General features: G+C 42.4%; 1 protein-coding gene across 3 annotated transcripts in view; it reads left to right on the top strand.

Moving 5' to 3' along the window:
- TSPAN8 (tetraspanin 8) overlaps window positions 1-23337 on the top strand; it is a 219432-nt gene that overhangs the window by 99391 nt on the left and 96704 nt on the right. The window contains exon 1 of one of the 3 annotated variants that reach the window (XM_038756604.1): window positions 18838-18870. The exons of the other annotated variants lie outside the window; for them this stretch is intronic. The gene's annotated coding sequence lies outside the window, so the exon portion shown is untranslated. Of the gene's footprint in view, window positions 1-18837; window positions 18871-23337 lie in introns of those variants that run through there. 3 annotated transcript variants of the gene reach the window in all.

Raw genomic sequence — 23337 nt, 5'->3', positions numbered from 1 at the left:
TCTCCCAAGCACTTAGTTTTGCACAGAGTAAGCGCTCAATAAATACAATTGAGAGAATGAATAACTACAATTGCTTGACTGGTGTAAATTGGTTTGTACTTGAAGCAAACTATCCTTCTTAATGGCTGGCATAACTGAAAATGCAGGTGATGGGAAGTTTGCATGGGAGCTGTGGGGAAATGGGCAAACCAGTTGGGAAATGAAATAGGCTTGTGGGAGAGAAGAAAGTTTAAAGGGTGGAAGGAAGGAGGCATATTGACAATGATGGTAATGCGTAGTAACGGCTTAGGTTTGGGGTGGTTCAGTGGTGGTGGCCAGTTCAGCCACCACCTATCACAAACCCCAGTGATCCATTCATTTCTCAAATCATTTTGATGGGAGTTGGTACAATTTTTTCGACTGTGGATGTGTCCCCGGTGTCTTTCTCTTATTTAGGAGATGAGAGATAATGTTAGTCATTACAAGTTGATCTTTCTAGACTGTAAGCCCGTTGTTGGGTAGGGATTGTCACTATCTGTTGCCGAATTGTACTTTCTAAGCTCTTAGTACAGTGCTCTGCATACAGTAAGTGCTCAATAAATACGATTGAATGAATGAAAGGTTAAACCCATTCACTGAACGGAATTAATAGTAATAATGATAGTAATTGTGGAATTTGTTAATTGCTTACTATGTACCAGGTATTGAGTGGAATATAAGCAAAAATGGGGTTGGACATAGTCCCTGTCTCACATGGGACTCGCAGTCTTAATCCCTATTTTACAGATGAAGTAAGTGAGGCATAGAGAAGTGAAGTGACTTACCCAAAGTCACCCAGCCAAGTGGCGAAGCTAGGATTAGAACCCAGGTCCTTCGAACTCCCAGGCCTTTGCTCTATCCAGTAGGCTAAGCTTTAGCGTTCCCAGTCCACTGAGGTTCAGTAGCTTTTTTTCCATAATAATAATAATAATATTGGTATTTGTCAAACACTTACTATGTGCCAAGCACTGTTCTAAGCACTGAAGTAGATACAAGGGAATCAGGTTGTCCCACGTGGGGCTCACAGTCTTCATCCCCATTTTACAGATGAGGGAACTGAAGCCCAGAGAAGTGAATTGACTTGCCCAAAGTCACACAGCTGACAAGTGGCGGAGCCGGGATTCGAACCCATGACCTCTGACTCCAAAGCCCGTGCTCTTTCCACTGAGCCATGCTGCTTCTTTGTTTACCACCTCTGTGTTCAGTGTCTGAGTGAAGCAGGACTATGTGGTAAAGGCGCGCCTGTACAACTTAGTCTCTGCCTCTACGTTGGAGGATACAATGAAGTTATCCCAGATCTTGATCAATAACAAAGAAATGAAATGCTGTCACCGAATTCTGCCCCCTAGGCATCCCTACTTCCAAGGACCGAAGACGTAGAAAATCGAATAAAAAAGACCAACATACCTTTTAGCAGATTGACTGACAGCATTTGACCAAAATGGGACACCCAGCTACAGAGCCTACTGAATGTCTATGGAACTGTTATGACTCCCACTTTTTATATGGCTGTGAGACCTGAACTGATTACAAAGATAATAATAATGATGGTATTTGTTAAGGGCTTACTATCATCATCATCATCAATCGTATTTATTGAGTGCTTACTATGTGCAGAGCACTGTACTAAGCGCTTGGAAAGTACAAATTGGCAACATATAGAGACAGTCCCTACCCAACAGTGGGCTCACAGTCTAAAAGGGGGAGACAGAGAACAAAACCAAACATACTAACAAAATAAAATAAATAGAATAGATATGTACAAATAAAATAAATAAATAAATAAATAAATAAATAGAGTAAAAAAAAATGTACAAACATATATACATATATACAACATATATACATATTACTATGTGTCAAGCACTGTTCTAAGCTCACTCAGCTCCTTGAAACGGCTTCGGAAGTATCCAAAGATATACAACCTGACTGGCCCAAACCTACTATCAGAGCAAGAAACTACCTTCATGTTCCACACAATATAGAAGGGAGTGTCATGTTTCTTTTTTTTCAGCCACTCCACCAGTAACATCACCTTGAAAACAACAGGCAGATATATGAACATCTGTCAGCTTGAATGTGTATGTGAGCATGAATATATCAAGGACATCAGGTTCAAAAATATTCTTAAATGGACTCTATATCCAAGGCCATTCTGCTTTTCAGAACACTTGGTGTGGCAATCAATGGCTCTTCCCATTGTATATATCTTATAGCTATGATAATAATAATATTCCCTTTTACTCTCTGGCCTCTCTTTCTCACTTCCTTCTTGGAAAGTCACGTTTGAGAGCTATTTTGAGCCTGAATCTGTGACATGGTATCTTCGTCCAGTGGAAATGTCACTTTCCTTTAGGAATTGAAGTTTGTATAACAAAGAAGAGAGAGTAAGCTGCAATTTCATTCCTTAGTAGATGAGAGTTGAAGGCCTTCAGCTGGAGTGGAGGTGACAAATGATTTGGATGCTGGCGCTAAGAAGAAACCACCAATCCCCTTCTGCTAAGAGCAATGTGTTTGAAAGAGAATTTGGGTGTTACCTCAGGGAGACAGGAGGGTTAGCATGACTCCATGTTTCCCTGTGACCTGGCTCCTCCGCTCATCAGAAATATGCCAGTTGTTACCCTTTTGGAAGTCCAAGGAAAGAAAAAAAAATAGCTGGCTCCAGGAACGTTTCTTACACCGAGAGTTTGATTTTTGGAATTCCGAAGACGTAGCGCCTTGCTCTTGTCATTGGTCAATTCCGCAGGTCCAAGAGTCAGCCTTACAAAGAGGCCTGCCAAAGTGAGTCTCAACAGTTCATTTGGCTCAGTAGACAAAGAAATGAGAAACAACTGACATTTGTATACTTGAAATTATGAGCTGTTTCTATAACAAAGAGACCAAACACTTTCAGCTTGTTTTACAGTAAACACTCCCATGGAGCGATCTGGTTGGTAACAGCTGGGGAGGGCACATGTAGAGCATATGGGATCCCATATGGATGCATAAAACTCACATAAGTCCACTTAAAAGGGCAGTCAAGTCATTTTATAGCTGTTTTTGTTCTCTGTGCAACATTGTTTATAAACCCTTCTTAGAAGCTTAAAAATACAATTTCGTTCCCTACTGATATTTGTTCTTTTCCATTTGGTCTTTTCCCTCCCCCGAGCCCCCCGCCTCCCCGCCCTGTATTTTGAATGGAGCTCAAATGAACGGGATTGGTTTTGTTTAATATCAAAATCCACTTGAACTTGTATAGCATAGCGAGCCAGAATCCTGATGGAAGGATGGGGAAGCTGATTAAGAATGAATGCAACAAGCTCCATTCCATGCTCCGAAGCGAACGTCTCAGGCTGGCACCCCTAGCTGGGAGGCCAGCTTTTAATGATGGTATTTGTTAAGCGCTTACTGTGTGCCAGGCGTTGTACTAAGTGCCTGGGTGGATACCAGCAAATGGAGCTGGACACAGTCCCTGTCCCATGTGGGGCTCACAGTCTCAATCTCCATTTTACAGATGAGGTAACTGAGGCCCAGAGAAGTGAAGTGACTTGCCCAGCAGACAAATGGCAGAGCCGGGATTAGAACCCATGACCTTTGGACACCCAGGCCTGTGCTCTACCCACTGTGCCATGTTGGTTTTCATCCTGGGAGCCAAGGATAGGAAAGACAGATATAGTTGCTTCACAATTCCTGTAGGAAGGCTTGAAGAATCCATGGATGGCTTAATCCTGCTCTCTAGTTTCCCCTCCCGAATTGAAGCATCCTTCAAGAGTTTGGCCCTTGATTTCCAAGGCTGCGTTAATAATAATAATAATAATAATATTGGCATTTATTAAGCGCTTACTATGTGCAAAGCACTGTTCAAGGTTACAAGGTGATCAGCTTGCCCCACGGAGGGCTCCCAGTCTTCATCCCCATTTTACAGATGAGGGAACTGAGGCCCAGAGAAGTGAAGTGACTTGCCCAAAGTCACACAGCGGACAGTTAGCAGAGCCGGGATTCGAACCCATGACCTCCGACTCCAAAGCCTGGGCTCTTTCCACTGAGCTACGCTGCTTCTGCATTAGGGCTGGAGAGCTGTGTATCAGGGTATATAGTGTGGGAACATAGTAATAGTAGCTCCAGAGGGGCTTTCAGTTAGCCTGGAGTAAAAAGCGCTTTTTTGAGACTTGAGTAGGAAGAGTTAGAGAAGCAGCATGGGGTAGTGGCTACAGCATGGGCCTGGGAATCAGAAGGACTTGGGTTCTAATCCTGGCTCCACCACTTGTGTTACTTCTCTTCTCTGTGCCTCAGTTACATCATCTGTAAAATGGGGCTTAAGACGGAGCCCCATGTGGGACATGAACTGTGTCCACCCTGATTAGGCTGGCATCAACCCTAGCTCTTAGGACAGTGCCTGGCACATAGTAAGTGCTTCACAAATAATATAGATATAAAAAAAGAGTTTATTTGATCATTTAGAAGTCAACCCTCCTGCATGACTCTCAGAAGTATGAAAAGCAGCATGGCCTAGTGGAAAGAGCATGGGCCTGATTTCAAAGTCTGGCTCTGCTACCTATCTGCTGTGTGACCTCGGGCAAGCCACTTAACTTCTCTGTGCCTCAGTTCCCTCATCTGTAAAATGAGGATTGACGACCTGTTCCCCCCTTCTTCTTAGACTGTGAACCCTTTGTGGGACAGCCAGGACTGAGTTCCACCTGATTTTCTTGAAACTATCCCAGTGCTTAGTCCAGTGCTTGGCACATAGTAAGCGTTTAACAAATACCACAGTTATTGTAATGTATTTTCCCCTTGGGAATGATGCAATCTTCCAGCTCCCTTCCAATGTGATTCTACTTCTGTGATTTCTTATTCACCCTTCCTGTCAGGTGGGAGATCAAGTTGGATGAAGAGCTCATTTGTTTTGGCTATTAACCCCAAATTTCTTCCGTGTTAGACAACAGAGTTCGTGATCTCATCTGTGTTATGAAAAGATCATGGCCATTTTCCTCAGAGAAGTACATTTCAGAGGTAGCGGCTAAACAAGGAACGGACCCCGAGAAAAGGTTCATGACCGTATGGGACAAATCTAGTCTGTTTTTGCAGGGTTCAATCAATCATTCAGTCAATCAGTGGTTTTTTTGAGTGCCTACTGTGTGAGGAGCACTTTAAGTGCTTGGAAGAGTAAAAGTAGCAAGAAGCAGCATGGCTCAATGGAAAGAGCATGAGTTTTGGATTCAGAGGTCATGAGTTCAAATCCCGGCTCCGCCACTTGTCAGCTGTGTGACTTTGGGCCAGTCACTTAACTTCTCTGCGCCTCAGTTACCTCATCTGTAAAATGGGGATGAAGACTGTGAGCCCCCCGTGGGACAACCTGATCACCCTGTAACCTCCCCAGTGCTTAGAACAGTGCTTTGCACATAGTAAGCACTTAATAAATACCATCATTATTATTATTATTAAAATATAGTAGAATTAGCAGATACATTCCCTGCTCATTGAACATGCTTCTCAATGCCCTTTATGTTGCCAACTTCCCAAGCGCTTAGTACAGTGCTTTGCACACAGTAAGCGCTCAATAAATACGATTGAATGAATGAATCTTCTAGACATTAAAGCTCCTTCTGGGCGGGGAACATGTCTGCCAACTCTACTGTATTGAACTCTTCCAAGCGCTTAGTAGTACAGTGCCCTGCACACATTAGGCACTCAATAAATAAATAAAATACCACTGATTGAGTGATTATGAAGTCTGCATTGTTAGCCAGCTAATGAGAGTTGGATTTGCTATTATAGGCGCTGTCCTTTGTTTTTAAAAATGATGCTATTGATGGTGAGGTCGAATCCATGCAGGTTAGTGTGGCTGAAAGGATCAAGATGCGAGTAAGTTTTCTGCATTAAAGGCACATAAAACGATCAATCAATCAGTGGTATTTATTTAATGCTTACAGTGTACAGAACGCTGTACTAAGTGCTTGGGAGAGTACAATATAATGGAGTTGGGAGACACATTACCTGCCCACAATGTGCTTTTAGTCTAGAGTACATAGCAATACCTCCTTACCGTCCTCATCCACTGGTTCTAAACAAGGCCTATCTCTGTTTTTGAGCTTTGCTAGTATGTTTGGTTTTGTTCTCTGTCTCCCCCTTTTAAACTGTGAGCCCACTGTTGGGTAGGGACTGTCTCTATATGTTGCCAACTTGTACTTCCCAAGTGCTTAGTACAGTGCTCTGCACACAGTAAGCACTCAATAAATACGATTGATTGATTGATTGATTGATAGATCTCCTCACTCCAGTCCATACTTCATTCTGCTGCCCAGATCATTTTTCTACAAACCGTTCAGGACATGTCACCCCCCTCCTCAAAATAATAATAATAATAATAATAATGATGGCATTGACCAATCGCTTACTATGTGCAAAGCACTGTTCTAAGCGCTGAGGAGGTTACGAGGTGATCGGGTTGTCCCATGGGGGGCTCACAGTCTTCATTACTACCATCTTATCCTCTATTTTGTAAGGTTGCTGCGGGCAGGGAACATGTCCACCAACTCTGTTACATCGTACTCTCCCAAGCATACAGTTCAGTTTGAATGAAATAAATTGTATTTATTGAGCGCTTACTGTGTACAGAGTACTGTGCTAAGCTTGATTATGTGGTAGATACTCCATCAATACCATTGAATGAAGGAATACTGTATGAAAAATGGTTAGCAGACACAGATAAGGGTTTCCCTGAATTTTTGGAGTGCCATGGAGGGAATGTCCTTACCAAACAATTGGAAGAAGACCCGCTATCTAATCTGGGCCTGAAAAGGATTTCAGAGGATTTTTCTATTCACGCCCATCAGAGAATCATTTGTAGGTCACTGATGCATTTATGAGCATGACTCCCCATCAGTCAGTCTGAATCAACCTCTGTCTTAGGGCTTATGCTTACCACCTTGTGAATCTCCTAATAGTGGGATTTGCCCTCAGAATCATATCCCAAGGCGGAGCAGGAAAGCAGTAGACTGAGATCATGGAAGCAGGTAAAGTGCTACCAGATTGTATCCTCGGTCGGCTGTTTCCTAATTGACCCAGGAGTTTCGTCAATTAGCATGATTTCTCAGGAATCCTGGTGATTCTGGGCCCTTCTGCCATTGCATCCAGTCAACCTGAACTCTAGAGTCTGCCTTGGGACACCCCTAGCTGCTGATGGATGTGGAAGAAGCGCTTAGTACAGTGCTCTGCACACAGTAAGTGCTCAATAAATACCATTGATTGAATAGAACAGACTGAAAAGTCTGCCATAGGCAGGAAAGGCTGATTCCAGGGTGCCTAAAATGGCCCAACGTGGAAAATATGAAAAGCAAGCATAGCCTAGTGGAAAAAATACGGGCCTAGGAATCAGAAGGACTGAGGTTCTAATCCCAGCTCTGCCTCTTTTCTGCTGTGTGACCCCGGGCAAATCGCTTCATTTCTCTGTGTCTCAGTTAACCTCATTTGTAAAATGGGGATTAAGACTGTGAGCCCCATGTGGGACATGGACTGTGTCCGACCTGATTATTTTGCATCTAGCTTGTTTGCTGATTAGTTTGTATAGAGAGGCAGTGTGGTCTAGTGGATAGAGCATGTGCCTGAGAGTCAGAGGGACTTGAATTCTAATTCCTGTTCTGCCACCTGTCTGCTGTGTGACCCTTAACTTCTCTGTGCCTCAGTTCCCTCATCTGTGAAATGGGGATTAAGACCGTGAGCCCTATGTGGGACAGATTATTCATTCATTCAATCGTATTTATTGAGCCCTTACTGTGTGCAGAGCACTGTACTAAGCGCTTGGGAAATACAAGTTGATAACATATAGAGATGGTCCCTACCCAACAGCGGGCTCACAGTCTAGAATATGTCCAACCTGATTATCTTGTGTCTGAGGCTCAGTAGAAAGAGCACGGGCTTTGGAGCCAGAGGTCATGGGTTCTAATTCCAGCTCCGCCACATGTCTGCTGTGTGACCTTGGGCAAGTCACTTAACTTCTCTGAGCCTCAGTTACCTCATCTGTAAAATGGGGATTAAGACTGTGAGCCCCACGTGAGACAACTTGATCACCTTGTATCTCCCCCAGTGCTTAGAACAGTGCTCTGCACACAGTAAGCACTTAACAAATGCTATCATTATTATTATTATTATTATTATTCCCCAGCACTTAGAACTATGACTGGGACCTAGAAAGCACTTAACAAATACCCTAAAAAACCTGGACTCTTAGGATCTGCCTTTAGTCACCTCTAGTTACCTTCAGATGTGGAGCAGATAAGATTGAAAAGTCACCAGTTGGCATGAAAGGCTGATGCCAGAGTTCCTGAAATGGCCCACCTTGGGAACTATGTACCCAATACTTATCTCGCCTCCTAGATTCGGGGTGATTTTAGCAATCGGATTCACATTTGGACCCCAAATTAGAAAAATTGTCTTTAGCAATTCTTACCCACTCAATTCTAAACAATACAATTGAAGTTTGTGGAATGGTTTCCTTTCCTTTGTAGTGTTATAAGTAGAATGAGTATTACGCCTAACACTGTACTGCAAAATAACTATGCTCGTTGGTTTAGGAAATAGTCACATTTTCAGAACCAATTCGCTGTAATTATTCAGTTTAAAATCGTTGAATTCAGTCTCGCGTGAGGCTTAGGAAGGGTGTGGGTTAGTTGAATGAAGCGCGAGCTGGCTACCCAGTGGAAAAGGAGGGCACCCACCTCCCCGGAAACGGCAAGAGTCAAGGAATCGATCGGAAGAACCAGGAACAGGTCCCGGACTGATCGAAAGGGCTGATTGGTCTGAAGGGGAAGACCTGAGTGGTCATTGCCAATAGATAGAATCTATCTATTTATTCTGACGGTTTTGACACCTGTCTCCATGTTTTGTTTTGTTGTCTGTCTCCCCCTCCTACACTGTGAGCCCCTTGTTGGGTAGGGACCGTCTCTATATGTTGCCAACTTGTACTTCCCAAGCGCTAAGTACAGTGCTCTGCACACAGTAAGTGCTCAATAAGTACTATTGAATTACTATTCAATTACTATTACTAGTACTTACTAGTAATTAGTAATTACTATTGAATAGTAATGAATTACTATTGAATGAATGAATGAATGAATGAAAGCCAACTAGGTAGGTAGAGCTGAATGAGGGCTTGTAGAATAGGTGGGACACCCAAAGAACTTCACTAGATTGTCTGTGGCGCCACTGTGAATTGTTCATGAGCAAATAAGGACCCAGAGGGAAGAGAATAGATCTGGATTTGCTGAGGGAGAGAAGAGGATGAATTACTTTCATACTTAATAAATTCTGCTTTTGTGTATGGAAATTTGGTTTCAGTATTCTCTACTGCCACCTTCTGTGTGCCTGTGGTATCACAGATCGATTTTATGGCCCTGCAATCTTTTTGATCAATCAGTCAATCAATCGTATTTATTGAGCGCTTACTGTGTGCAGAGCACTGGACTAAGTGCTTGGGAAGTACAAGTTGGCAACATAGAGAGACGGTCCCTACCCAACAGTGGGCTCACAGTCTAGGAGGGGCATTCTAGATTCTATTCTATTATTCTATTCTATTCTATTCTATTCTATTCTATTCTATTCTATTCTATTCTATTCTTCATTCATTCAATCGTATTTATTGACCACTTACTGTGTGCAGAGCACTGTACTAAGCGCTTGGGAAGTACAAGTTGGCAACATGGAGAGACGGTCCCTAACCAACAGTGGGCTCACAATCTAGAAAGGGGATTCTAGATTCTATTCTATTATTCTATTCTATTCTATTCTATTCTATTCTATTCTATTCTATTCTATTATTATTCATTCATTCAATCGTATTTATTGAGCACTTACTGTGTGCAGAGCACTGTACTAAGCGCTTGGGAAGTACAAGTTGGCAACATAGAGAGACGGTCCCTAACCAACAGTGGGCTCACAATCTAGAAAGGGGATTCTAGATTCTATTCTATTATTCTATTCTATTCTATTCTATTCTATTCTATTCTATTCTATTCTATTCTATTATTCATTCATTCAATCGTATTTATTGAGCGCTTACTGTGTGCAGAGCACTGTACTGAGCACTTGGGAAGTATAAGTTGGCAACACAGAGAGATGGTCCCTACCCAACAGTGGGCTCACAGTCTAGAAAGGGGATTCTAGATTCTATTCTATTATTCTATTCTATTCTATTCTATTCTATTCTATTATTCATTCATTCAATCGTATTTATTGAGCGCTTACTGTGTGCAGAGCACTGTACTGAGCGCTTGGGAAGTATAAGTTGGCAACATAGAGAGACGGTCCCTACCCAACAGTGGGCTCACAGTCTAGAAAGGGGATTCTAGATTCTATTCTATTATTCTATTCTATTCTATTCTATTCTATTCTATTCTATTCTATTCTATTCTTCATTCATTCAATCGTATTTATTGAGCACTTACTGTGTGCAGAGCACTGTACTGAGCGCTTGGGAAGTACAAGTTGGCAACATATATTCCCAAGCGCTTAGTACAGTGCTCTGCACACAGTAAGCGCTCAATAAATACGATTGAATGATTGAATGAATATAGAGACGGTCCCTACCCAACAGCGGGCTATTATTCTATTCTATTCTATTCCATTCCATTCCATTCTATTCATTCATTCAATCGTATTTATTGAGCGCTTACTGTGTGCAGAGCACTGCACTAAGCGCTTGAAAAGTACAAGTTGGCCATATATATATACAACATATATATATATACAACATATATATATATACATATATATATAACATATATATACATATATATATACAACATATACATACATATATATAATAATAATAATGGCATTTATTAAGCGCTTACTATGTGCAAAGCACTGTTCTAAGCGCTGGGAAGGTTACAAGGTTACAAGGTGATCAGGTTGTCCCACGGGGGGCTCACAGTCTCAATCCCCATTTTACAGATGAGATAACTGAGGCCCAGAGAAGTTAAATGACTTGCCCAAAGTCACACAGCCGACAGTTGGGCAGAGCCGGAATTTGAACCCATGGCCTCTGACTCCAAAGCCCTGGCTCTTTCCGTTGAGCTACGCTGCTTCTCCATATATATATATATATATATCGATATATCTGTATATATCGATATATATATATCGATATATATAGATACCTATATATATCGATGTATATATATATACATGTACATGTACTCTCTCTCTCTCTATATATATATCGATATATATATATATATACATGTACATGTACTCTCTCTCTCTCTATATATATATATGTATATATTCAACAATTTTATTCGACCCAGCCATTAGCTGCTGACGTTCAAGAGCTGGATTTGAACCCATCTGATTTCCAGAAAGTTAGATTTTGCCTTCAACCACCTGTTGATAGCGTACAGGCAGTTGCTAATCCTTCAGGTTATTTTGCGTCGTCCATGCTGAAGAAGGAAAAGCAGATTACCTTCTTTGGACTTCTCAAATTCATTGGTTCCATTTCCCTGATATCCACAGAAGCAGTGGAATGACAGTGAGATGGGCGTGTGATAACCACAGAAGCAATGGAATAGCAATAGAATGGGCATGGGTTATAATATTAATGATAATGGCATTTATTAAGCACTTACTATGTGCAAAGCACTTGTTCTAAGTGATCAGGTTGTCCCACGGGGGGCTTACAGTCTTAATCCTCATTTTACAGATGAGGTAGCTGAGAAACAGAGAAGTTAAGTGACTTGCCCAGAGTCACACAGCTGACAATTGGCGGAGCCGGAATTTGAACCCATGACCTCTGACTCCAAAGCCCGGGCTCTTTCGACTGAGCCATGCCTCAGACCCTCTGCATCCAGGACTTCCTTTGTCTTTCCCCAGTGTGAGTGGTTTTCCATCTAATTTTGATTGTAAGCCCAGGAATTTTGCCATTGCGTTCTGAATAATGCTTAGTATCAATCAACCCATCAATCAGTGTTATTTATTGACTGCTTACTGTGTGCAGTACACTGTATTAAATGCTTGGGAGAGTTGGTATACACATTTCCTGCCAACAAGGAGCTTACAGTCTAGAAGGAGTTGTATATTCCTTCACACTTACTGTGTGCAGAGCACTTGATATAGCATCAAGGTAGCAGACCGACTCTTTAATAATAATAATAATAATGGTATTTGTTAAGCGCTTACTATGTGCGAAGCACCGTATACTCTTCTAGAGAAGCAGTGTTGGCTCAGTGGAAAGCTCCTGGGCTTTGGAGTCAGAGGTCATGGGTTCAAATCCTGGCTCCGCCAATTGTCGGCTGTGTGACTTTGGGCAAGTCACTTCACATCTCTGTGCCTCAGTTCGCTCATCTGTGAAATGGGGATTTAGACTGTGAGCCCCAGGTGGGACAACCTGATCACCTTGTATCCTCCCGAGCGCTTAGAACAGTGCTTTGCACATAGTAAGTGCTTAAAAAATACCATCATCATTAGTAATAGTAGTAGTAGTCATAGTAATGCTATTTATTGAGCACCTCCTGAGTGTAATGCAGTCTCCTAAGTGTTGGGGAAAGTACAGCAGAAACCCAAGACACGTCCCCTGTGCTCTGTTTATATTCTAAATGTGAAAAATAGACCTGAAAATATTTACCAACCATGGAATCAGACACAGCCTAACTTCTGAGGGCAGGGATTATGTCAACTTGCACTATTACACACTCCCCAAAATGTAGACTCAATAAATACTATTGTTTGACTGCTGGGTTAGCAATGTAACTTAAAAAAATCATTAACTTTTCTTTCTAACACATCCAGCCACCATCCCAGCGGTTAGAATAGTGCTTGGCCCCTAATAAGCGCTTAACAAATACCATCACTATTATTCAGGTTTCAAGATGATAGTACCCACAGTCAGGTTTTAATCTTGGTTATAAATCCGTGTATGTAGGGACCGTCTCTATATGTTGCCGACTTGTACTTCCCAAGCGCTTAGTACAGTGCTCTGCACACAGTAAGCGCTCAATAAGTACGATTGAATGAATGAATGGGTAACCAGAAGCAGCGTGGCCTAGTGGATAGAACATGAGCCTGACAGTCAGAAGGAGCTGGGTTCTAATCCTGGCATCTGCCACTTGTCTGCTGTGTGACTTTGTTACCTCATCTCGGTCACCTCACCCGTAAAACGGGGACTCAGACCTGGCTCGAGGGGCGGAAACTGTCTCCCCGGGTGGATGGGGAGAGGAGCAGCGTGGCTCAGTGGAAAGAGCATGGGCTTTGGAGTCAGTGGTCATGGGTTCAAATCCCGGCTCTGCCAATTGTCAGCTGTGTGACTTTGGGCAAGTCTATGCCTCAGTTACCTCATCTGCAAAACAGGGATTAAGACTGTGAGCCCCCAGTGGGACAACCTGATCACCTTGTAACTTCCTCAGCACTTAGAACAGTGCTTTGCACATAGAGAAGCAGTGTGGCTCAGTGGAAAGAGCCGGGCTTGGGAGTCAGAGGTCATGGGTTCAAATCCCGCCTCCGCCACTTGTCGGCTGTGTGACCTTGGGCAAGTCACTTCACTTCTCTATGCCTCAGTTACCTCATCTGCAAAATGGGGATTAAGACTGTGAGCCCCCAGTGGGACAACCTGATCACCTTGTAACTTCCTCAGCACTTAGAACAGTGCTTTCCACATAGAGAAGCAGCGTGGCTCAATGGAAAGAGCACGGGCTTTGGAGTCAGTGGTCATGGGTTCAAATCCCGGCTCTGCCAATTGTCAGCTGTGTGACTTTGGGCAAGTCACTTCACTTCTCTATGCCTCAGTTACCTCATCTGCAAAATGGGGATTAAGACTGTGAGCCCCCAGTGGGACAACCTGATCACCTTGTAACTTCCTCAGAGCTTAGAACAGTGCTTTGCACATAGAGAAGCAGCGTGGCTCAATGGAAAGAGCCCGGGCTTGGGAGTCAGAGGTCATGGGTTCAAATCCCGCCTCTGCCACTTGTCGGCTGTGTGACCTTGGGCAAGTCACTTCACTTCTCTGTGCCTCAGTTACTTCATGTGTCAAATGGGGATTAAGACTGTGAGCCCCACGAGGGACAACCTGATCACCTTGTATCCTCCCCAGCGCTTAGAACAGTGCTTTGCACATAGTAAGCACTTAACAAATGCCATTATCATTAGTAGTAGTAAGTGCTTAATAAATGCTATTATTATTATTATTATTATTATTATTATTATTATTTTTATTATGGGGTGAGGATTCTCTAAACAGAGTGGCATGAGTCCTTGAAGGTGGGATCATGGGGCCTTGCCCTTTTCGGTGTCAGTGCCACACGCGTGGTCTGGTGAAGTCCCCAGGTGTCTTGCTTCTTCCTGGCAGGTCTTCCGGTGAGGCAGATTTCCTTAGGGGCTCCCAGGGCTGAAACCCAGGAGCTCTGGGATAAAGGGAGGGTTTCCAAACGCTCCACAGTATCTTTCCAGCTCCTGTCCCCCACCACAAACCCATACTCCAGCGCACACCCCAATCACCCCCATCCCATGGCTCCCGGGGCCAGCACACGGGAAGTTTTTGGGGAATTGCAGTCCAGCCAGCTCAGTTTTGGGAAGTCAGGAAAGGGAGGGAAAGCCTCTGAACTGTCTGGAGAGGAACAGGGCAGAGGATCACTCCCTCTGCCCTCTCCCCTTCTCTCAAAACTTTTTGTTGCGGCTGAGAATGCCTAGATGAGAAATGCTAATCGCCTCAATTTGCAATAACTAACACCCCTATCAGGGAGAAACTGCTAATTCAAGGGAGATTCATCATCATCATCATCATCAATCGTATTTATTGAGCACTTACTGTGTGCAGAGCCCTGTACTAAGCGCTTGGGAAGTAAAAGTTGGCAACATGCAGAGACAGTCCCTACCCAATAGTGGGCTCACAGTCTAAAAGGGGGAGACAGAGAACAAAACCAAACATACTGACAAAATAAAATAAATAGAATAGATATGTACAAGTAAAATAAATAGATAAATAAATAGAGTAATAAATATGTACAAACATATATACATATACACAGGTGCTGTGGGGAAGGGAAGAAGGTAAGATGGGGGGGATGGAGAGGGGGACGGATTCCTGATTGTTAATGAAGTGGCCCTCCTTTCCTTCCCCACAGCACCTGTATATATGTATATATGTTTGTACATATTTATTACTCTATTTATTTTACTTGTACATATCTATTCTATTTATTTTATTTTGTTAGTATGTTTGGTTTTGTTCTCTGTCTCCCCCTTTTAGACTAGAGCCCGCTGTTGGGTAGGGACCGTCTCTATATGTTGCCAACTTGTACTTCCCAAGCGCTTAGTACAGTGCTCTGCACACAGTAAGTGCTCAATAAATACGATTGATGATGATGATGATGATGACACAAAGATTATTTTGTATGATCAATATCTGCTGGGTTAGGAGAGCTGAGCTGGGGGAGTCAACAGGGGGATAGGAGAGAATCCTAGCCAGGCTGTGGAAGTATTCAGAACGGAATATTTGGTTCTCCTGCCTTCATATGCAGTGTGATGTAAATATGTCACAGGTCCCGTGGGGAGCATAAATTGGATGGTGCTCTTTGCATACCAACTCTTCTAAGGTTTCCTTTTTTGGGGATCGTCTACAAAAAGTGGTGGCGAACCACAGATCTGTCTAGCGCAGACAGTAGAGCTAATCAATCAATCAATCAATCAATCATATTTATTGAGTGCTTACTGTGTGCAGAGCACTGTACTAAACGCTTGGGAAGTACCAGTTGGCAACATATAGAGACAGTCCCTACCCAACAGTGGGCTCACAGTCTAGAAGGGGGAGACAGAGAACAAAGCCAAACATATTAACAAAATAAAATAAATACAATAGATATGTACAAGTAAAATAGAGTAATAAATATGTACAAACATATATAGTAGAATCTCTGTTATGCCATGATCCTTCAAAGAGGGTGACCCTGAGATGAAAATTTCCCTTAGACGCTTGCTCGACTTTTACTGACATTACAGCGAGGATGTTGCTGTGATCACTGGTTTCACTGATTTGCCTGACTTCTCGTCTCATCGTTTTTAGAGCAGTGATAGTCCAGTCAATGAAGCGATGATATTTATTAAGCATTTACTATGTGCAGAGCACTGTGCTGAGCGCTTGGTAGAGTACGATGTGTAAAATGGTAGGAAAATTTTAACTAGAAAAAAGCAACAGTTTGTTTTGTTCTCGTCCCCCTCTCCATCCCCCCCATCTTACCTCCTTCCCTTCCCCACAGCACCTGTATATATGTATATATGTTTGTACATATTTATTACTCTATGTATTTATTTATTTTACCTGTACATATCTATTCTATTTATTTTATTTTGTTAGTATGTTTGGTTTTGTTCTCTGTCTCCCCCTTTTAGACTGTGAGCCCACTGTTGGGTAGGGACTGTCTCTATATGTTGCCAACTTGTACTTCCCAAGCACTTAGTACAGTGCTCTGCACACAGTAAGCACTCAATAAATACGATTGATTGATTGATTGTTCTTAGAGTACTTATTTCAAAAATGTACCCAACTGCTTAGCCATCGAAACACTATTTTTAAAGCCCTTGCTCTGAGCCTACTGTTGGGTAGGGACTGTCTCTATATGTTGCCAACTTGTACTTCCCAAGCACTTAGTACAGTCCTCTGCACACAGTAATCGCTCAATAAATACGATTGATTGATTGATTTTACAAAATGTTCACTGCAAACAGCTGAAGAACAGTAACCAATTCGTTCATTCAATTGTATTTATTGTTCACTGTGTGCAGAGCACTGCACTAAGTACTTGGGAAAGTACAATACAACAACAAACAGTGACAGTAACAATAAACAGTGACAATGAGAAGCAGCGTGGCTCATTGGAAAGAGCACGGGCTTTGGAGTCAGCGGTCATGGGTTCAAATCCCGGCTCCGCCAATTGTCAGCTGTGTGACTTTGGGCAAGTCACTTCACTTCTCTGGGCCTCAGTTACCTCATCTGTAAAATGGGGATTAAGACTGTGAGCCCCAAGTGGGACAACCTGATCACCTTGTATCCTCCCCACCGCTTAGAACAGTGCTTTGCACATAGTAAGCGCTTAACAAATGCCATTATTATTATTATTAATGAGCTGTAGCTAATACTGGGTAGATGAAAGGACCTCCAAATATTTAAGGCTGGCCATAATCTATTCATTTTTTGTTTAAATAACTGTTTTTCATTTTTCCCCTGGGTAGAGGCTCCAGTGGAGCATTGACTAACAGCTCAAGCTCATTTAATCTCCCAAAATACTAAAGCTTTTCATTGAGATCAGCAACCTCATGGGGGACAGAGACAGTGTCTGAGCTGTTTATTTACCCCATTGCTTAGCACAATGCTTGTCATATGGTTCATACTTCATATGTACCATAGCTTCCTAATAGTATTTATCACGCATCCTTTTACTGAGCACCCAGGACTATAAGGTAGTAGAAAGGACACAAGATCTGACTGGTTATAGCAAGAAGCAAAAAAGATGGGGGATGTTAGTAATGTCTCAGATGAGGGCGTGGTGTCCCAAGGTACTAGACCCCCTTCTCCACTGGACCCCCAAGCAAAGCCCAGCCCTGTCCCTACTGCCCCCTCCCCACTCTGAGCCATCCTGGGGTTCTGCTCCCAATTTGCCTTATTATGGCGGAGTCACGAGGGTCTTCAGCACTGACAGAGCGAGGCCTCCCCACATTTGAGCACTTTAAGAAGCAGTGTAGTCTAGTGGATAGAGCATGGGCTTTGAAGGAGTCCCTAGGTTCCAATCCCGGCTCTTCCACTTGTTTACTGTGTGACCTTGGGTAAGTCACTTCACTTCTCCGTGCCTCAGTTACTTCATCTGTTAGAATGGGGATTAAGACCGTGAGCCCCATGTGGGACACAGACTAGGCGTGTATTTACCCCATTGCTCATAATAGTGCTTGGCACATAGTAAGTGCCTAATACCATTATTATTATTGGTATATTATTGGTATATTATTGGTATACCATTGGCATATTACCAATATATATTTTCATATATTCATTCATATATATTTCATATTTTCATATATATATATAACCAATGTATATATTGGTATATTATTATTATTATTATAATGGTATAATAATGCCATTATTATTATTGGGAAGGTTTTAGTTATGGCTGGATTCTGGGCCACCTGAGCAGAAGCTCCAGGAGGACTTCCCTTTACTATGGACGCTGTTGGACTCTGAGCCTCGTCTTTCATGATGTTTCTGTGCTGTCTTTGCTTTCATTTCTTCCTGGGTGCCTGTTACCAATCTCTGACCCATTTCTTTTATTAGACTGTCAGCTTCTTGAAGGCCAGGTATCATGTAAAATTCTCACCCTTATGTAGTTTTCTAGTGCTTAGTATAGTGATTTCCAAAGAGTAGGCACTTCATAAATGTTAGGCTATTATTTTTACAACTACTCTGCGCTAGGTGCTTTTCCCTAGATAGCTGTTGTAAGTCTTCCCCTTGGGTATCATTTGATCTCAGGCTAAAATACTATAATTAAAAAAAATCATTTCTAATTATCCCAAATTTCCAAAATGATTGGTGGCTCTTCCAACGTTTTTTATGCACTAAGGAGAGTTTTAACATCTCAGTGTCTCCAAGAGAATTCCTTGAATCTTTCCCTTAACCACAAACCTCTAATTAAACCAATAACTAGCAATGTTGCCAATTCAAATCAGCTTGACTTCTTTCACGTGCAGTAGGCTCCCACAACACAGCTGTGATGCATTCTTCGAAAGTGTGAATATATTGAGAATGGCTGGAGGGTGGGGTAACTTTCCCCGTAAGCCTCCGGGCCGTGGTTTTAGGTTCTGTTCCAGAGGCAGTTCTTACGCACTGACCAGGATCTTTGGGTGTGTAAAATTTTCACTGTAAATTCCTCCCCACCATCCCTTTCCACTTATCCATTCTGCTCCATTGTTCCCAGAGGATTTCTTCCTTCCTGCCCCCCCCCCCAAACCTACCCATTCTCTTCCCCTGATTTTCTACTCCCTGGCTCCAATTTTATTTGGTTTTAATAATGTCACCTTATCCTCCCCCATCTCCTGATCTTCTCAGCTAGGGAGATGGGGAGTGAATGGGAAAAAGAGAAGGGGAATAACATCCCCAGTAGCCGTGCCTGCAAAAACAGCTTTGTGACGACCCTATTTCCATTCCCATACCTAGGGCTGGTGTCCCTCAAGATGGGCACCTGGTGAAAGGGGAATGGAGGTAAATCTGGGGCAAAACTGAGAGAAGTCTTGGTCTATCCAGCCATGCTTGGGGACCATTGCTGTGATTTCAGCGGGAATAGCTGGCGGTGAGGGTCGAGGCTGGGGCTACTGGTTGAGTTGGGGGGCCACCTGGAGCCTAGGCAAGAGTGACTCATAACCCCATGCTCTCAATGCTGCATTATCGGTTGATTTCTTTCTCACAGCGATTGAACGTTTATGTAAGGACTGGATTTGGAATAGATCAGCCACTGGAACCTATATTGCACAGCTCCTAATTTTACATATTATGGGGATTTGGCCTGATGGCTCTGCCCGAACTGTTATTTACCGGGTGGAATGCTATTGTCATGGCAATTCTACTTAGGTCCTGAAGCTGGAAATCTGACCAGCAAAAGCAGCTGATATCATTCCCGAGATGATCCTGGAGTGCATTTTAACTAGAAAGATTTCACTCTGCAGGTTATCTCATGTAGGTCCATTTCCTTCATCCAATCGTGTTTATTGAGCGCTTACTGTGTGCAGAGCACTGTGCTAAACGCTTGGAAAGTACAATTTGGCAACAGAAACAGTCCCTACCCAACAATGGGCTCACAGTCTAGAGGGGGGAGACAGACAACAAAATAAAGAAGCAGCGTGGCTTAGTGGAAAGAGCCCAGGCTTGGGAGCCATATATGTTACCAACTTGTACTTCCCAAGCGCTTAGTACAGTGCTCTGCACACAGTAAGTGCTCAATAAATACGATTGATTGATTGAGTCAGAGGTCATGGGTTCTAATCCCGGCTCTGCCACTTGTCAGCTGTGTGATTTGGGCAAGTCACTGCACTTCTCTGTGCCTGTTACCTCATCTGCAAAATATGGATGAAGACTGTGAGCCCCATGTGGGACAACCTGATAACGTTGTATCTACCTCAATGCTTAGAATAGTGCTTGGCACAGAGTAAGTGCTAAACAAATACCATCATTATTATTAACAAAACAAGTAAACAAGTGTCAATACCATAAAAATAAATAGAATTATAGATATATGCACATCATTAATAAAATAGAGTAATATGTACAGATATACACATTGCTTCCCTACTTTTGCTTCCATTTGCTTCCCTGCCAGAGAACACAAATGACCTTATGTCAAATACCCAATGTCTTTCCCAGAAAGACTTCTATCATTTCATGTTTCGTTTACTCACTGCTTTCCGACGTGACTGTAATGCACTACAATTTCTACGTAACATGTGACTTATTTAGATGAATGATTTCAATAGCAATTTTACTACATCTCAGATTAATCACTATCTTTCTTCAAAACACACTGTTACTCAGGGGCAAATCCATGAGCAAAAAATGAGTTTGCCCATCTAGACACTGCACTTAATAAAACGCTTAGTACAGTGCTCTGCCTACAATAAGTGCTCAATAAATATGACTGATTGAGTAGACTCAGTTTAACTCTTTGCACGTAGTAAGCGCTTAACATGCCATTATTATGATTATTCCCAATGTGGCCTTGTGGGATTGCTATCCAGAGGCAGTTTCAATTATCCCCATTCTGGGTCAAAGTTCCTGGATTCCAGTTATTCCCTGGGAAGGTTACTCAGTGCTACGGAATTGTGCTGATCCCATATTCTCAAAACAAAATATAAACCCTCTGAAAACCTCCAGTGTTAACTTGGAGAAACAAGGAAGCTGGCTTGAAGTATTTAGTAAGGCGGTAATAGTAGGAATAATAATTGTAATACTTGCTCGTTCATTCAATCGTATTTATGGAGTACTTACTATGTGCAGAGCACTGTACTGAGCATTTGGGAGAGTACAATACAACAATGAACAGACACCTTCCCTGGACACAGTGAGCTTACGGACTAGAGGGGGGAGACAGACTTCAATAAAAAATAAATATAATTACAGATAATAATGATGACATTTATTAAGCGCTTACTATATGCAAAGCACTGTTCTAAACACTGGATCCTATCTGATATAAGCTCACAGTCTAAGGAAGAGGGAGGACTGGTTTTGAATCCCTGCTTTATAGGTGAGGAAACTGAGGCCCAGAGAAGTTGGGACCTGCTCAAGGACACAAGCAGGCAAGTGGCCATTTGCTGATTCCCAGGGCCATGCTCTTTCTACTAGGCTGTACTTCTTTTCCCATGCCTTTAACGCATTTTCCTGAAAAACAAGGGACTGTTGTTTAATTACCACAGAGTATATCCTATTATCAATGTCTTTGTGTGTTTTGGCAGAATTAATTACATTGGGAGTTAACAGTGGGTGGCATTTCTCCCCCTTCTAGACTGTGAGCCCGTTGTTGGGTAGGGACCGTCTCTATATGTTGCCAATTTGTACTTCCCAAGCGCTTAGTACAGTGCTCTGCGCACAGTGAGCACTCAATAAATATGATTGAATGAATTAAGGTAAAAATACCAAAATGAAAATGCTGGGAGAGATAACATCACTCTAACAAAGGCCAAGGCTAATGATAATGCTTATCTCTGCTAGGTATCTTTCTCCCCACCCTATTCCCTGTTGACATTATCACTGACCTATTGCCCCGTACAAAGCAAATTAATCAGCAGGGCCCCAGTCTCCAGACATTAACAGTCCCAAATAAACCATAATGGGAGGGCTGACACAGAAAGGATCATACCACCTGTCGGGTCAGTTCATTCATTCATTCATTCAATCGTATTTATTGAGCGCTTACTGTGTGCAGAGCACTGTACTAAGCGCTTGGGAAGTCCAAGTTGACAACATCTAGAGACGGTCCCTACCCAACAGCGGGCTCACAGTCTAGAAGGGGGAGACAGACAACAAAACAAAACATATTAACAAAATAAAATAAATAGAATAAATGCGTACAAATAAAATAGAGTAATAAATATGTACAAACATATGTACATATATACAGGTATTCATTCAATCGTATTTATTGAGCGCTTACTGTGTGCAGAGCACTGTACTAAGCGCTTGGGAAGTCCAAGTTGGCGACATCTAGAGACGGTCCCTACCCAACAGTGGGCTCACAGTCGAGAAGAGGGAGACAGACAACAAAACAAAACATTTTAACAAAATAAAATCAATAGAATAAATATGTACAAATAAAATAGAGTAATAAATATGTACAAATAAAATAGAGTAATAAGTATGTACAAACATATATACATATATACAGGTATTCATTCAATCGTATTTATTGAGTGCTTACTGTATGCAGAGCACTGTACTAAGCGCTTGGGAAGTACAAGTTGGCAACATCTAGAGACGGTCCCTACCCAACAGTGGGCTCACAGTCTAGAAGGGGAAGACAAGACAACAAAACAAAATGTATTAACAAAATAAAATCAATAGAATAAATACGTACAAATAAAATAAATAAATAGAGCTGTAGCAATGATACTGTAAAATTGTAAAGAAGATCCTTAAACCCCAGAAAGCATTCATTATTTTGAAATAGCACCAGTCTATGGCCAAAAATCACACCCAGACACTCATTCTTATCCACCTGCAGTGCACCCTCCTCAGCTTTTGTGAGCTTCTGATCTGAGAAGTCCTAAGGGTCCTCATCCCAGTCCATCCACTTGCTTGATGTGAGACCTTGGGCACGTCACTTAACTTCTCTGTGCCTCAGTTTCTTCATCTGTAAAATAAGGATTCAGTCTCTGTTCTCCCTCCTCCTTAGACTGTAAGGCCCATGTTGGGCAGGCACTGTTTTTGACCTATTGCTTCTCAACCCAGAGCTTAGTACAGTGCTTGGCCTGTAGTAATTGCTTAGTCAATATTTTTATTATTATTATCATGTACCTCTAATGTTCAGATCCCACTCCAGCTGGAGTGTAGAGAGTGGACCTATAAGAGCCTTAAGGCAATCCCATCACCAGTATGGGCATTCAGGTCAGGAGGGAAGATAGGGCATCCAGTGATTGCTTACCAAGGAAAGGGTAACAGGAGAGAGAGAAGGGCATATCCATGATGGAAAGAAATTAATAGGTATAGGGATACTTCTGGTCAATGGCTTCAGAAAGGAGGACTTTGAACTTCCCTAGCAGAGCAAGAGGAGGGAGATTTCAGGATTCCTGCTCTGCAGACATTCATGCTGCAAATATGACCGG

This window comes from Tachyglossus aculeatus, chromosome 14 (assembly GCF_015852505.1).
Source record: "Tachyglossus aculeatus isolate mTacAcu1 chromosome 14, mTacAcu1.pri, whole genome shotgun sequence".
In the NCBI taxonomy this organism is placed as follows: domain Eukaryota; kingdom Metazoa; phylum Chordata; class Mammalia; order Monotremata; family Tachyglossidae; genus Tachyglossus; species Tachyglossus aculeatus.
Note: the sequence above shows the minus strand (reverse complement) of the source record. Positions and strands in the feature narration are given on the sequence as shown.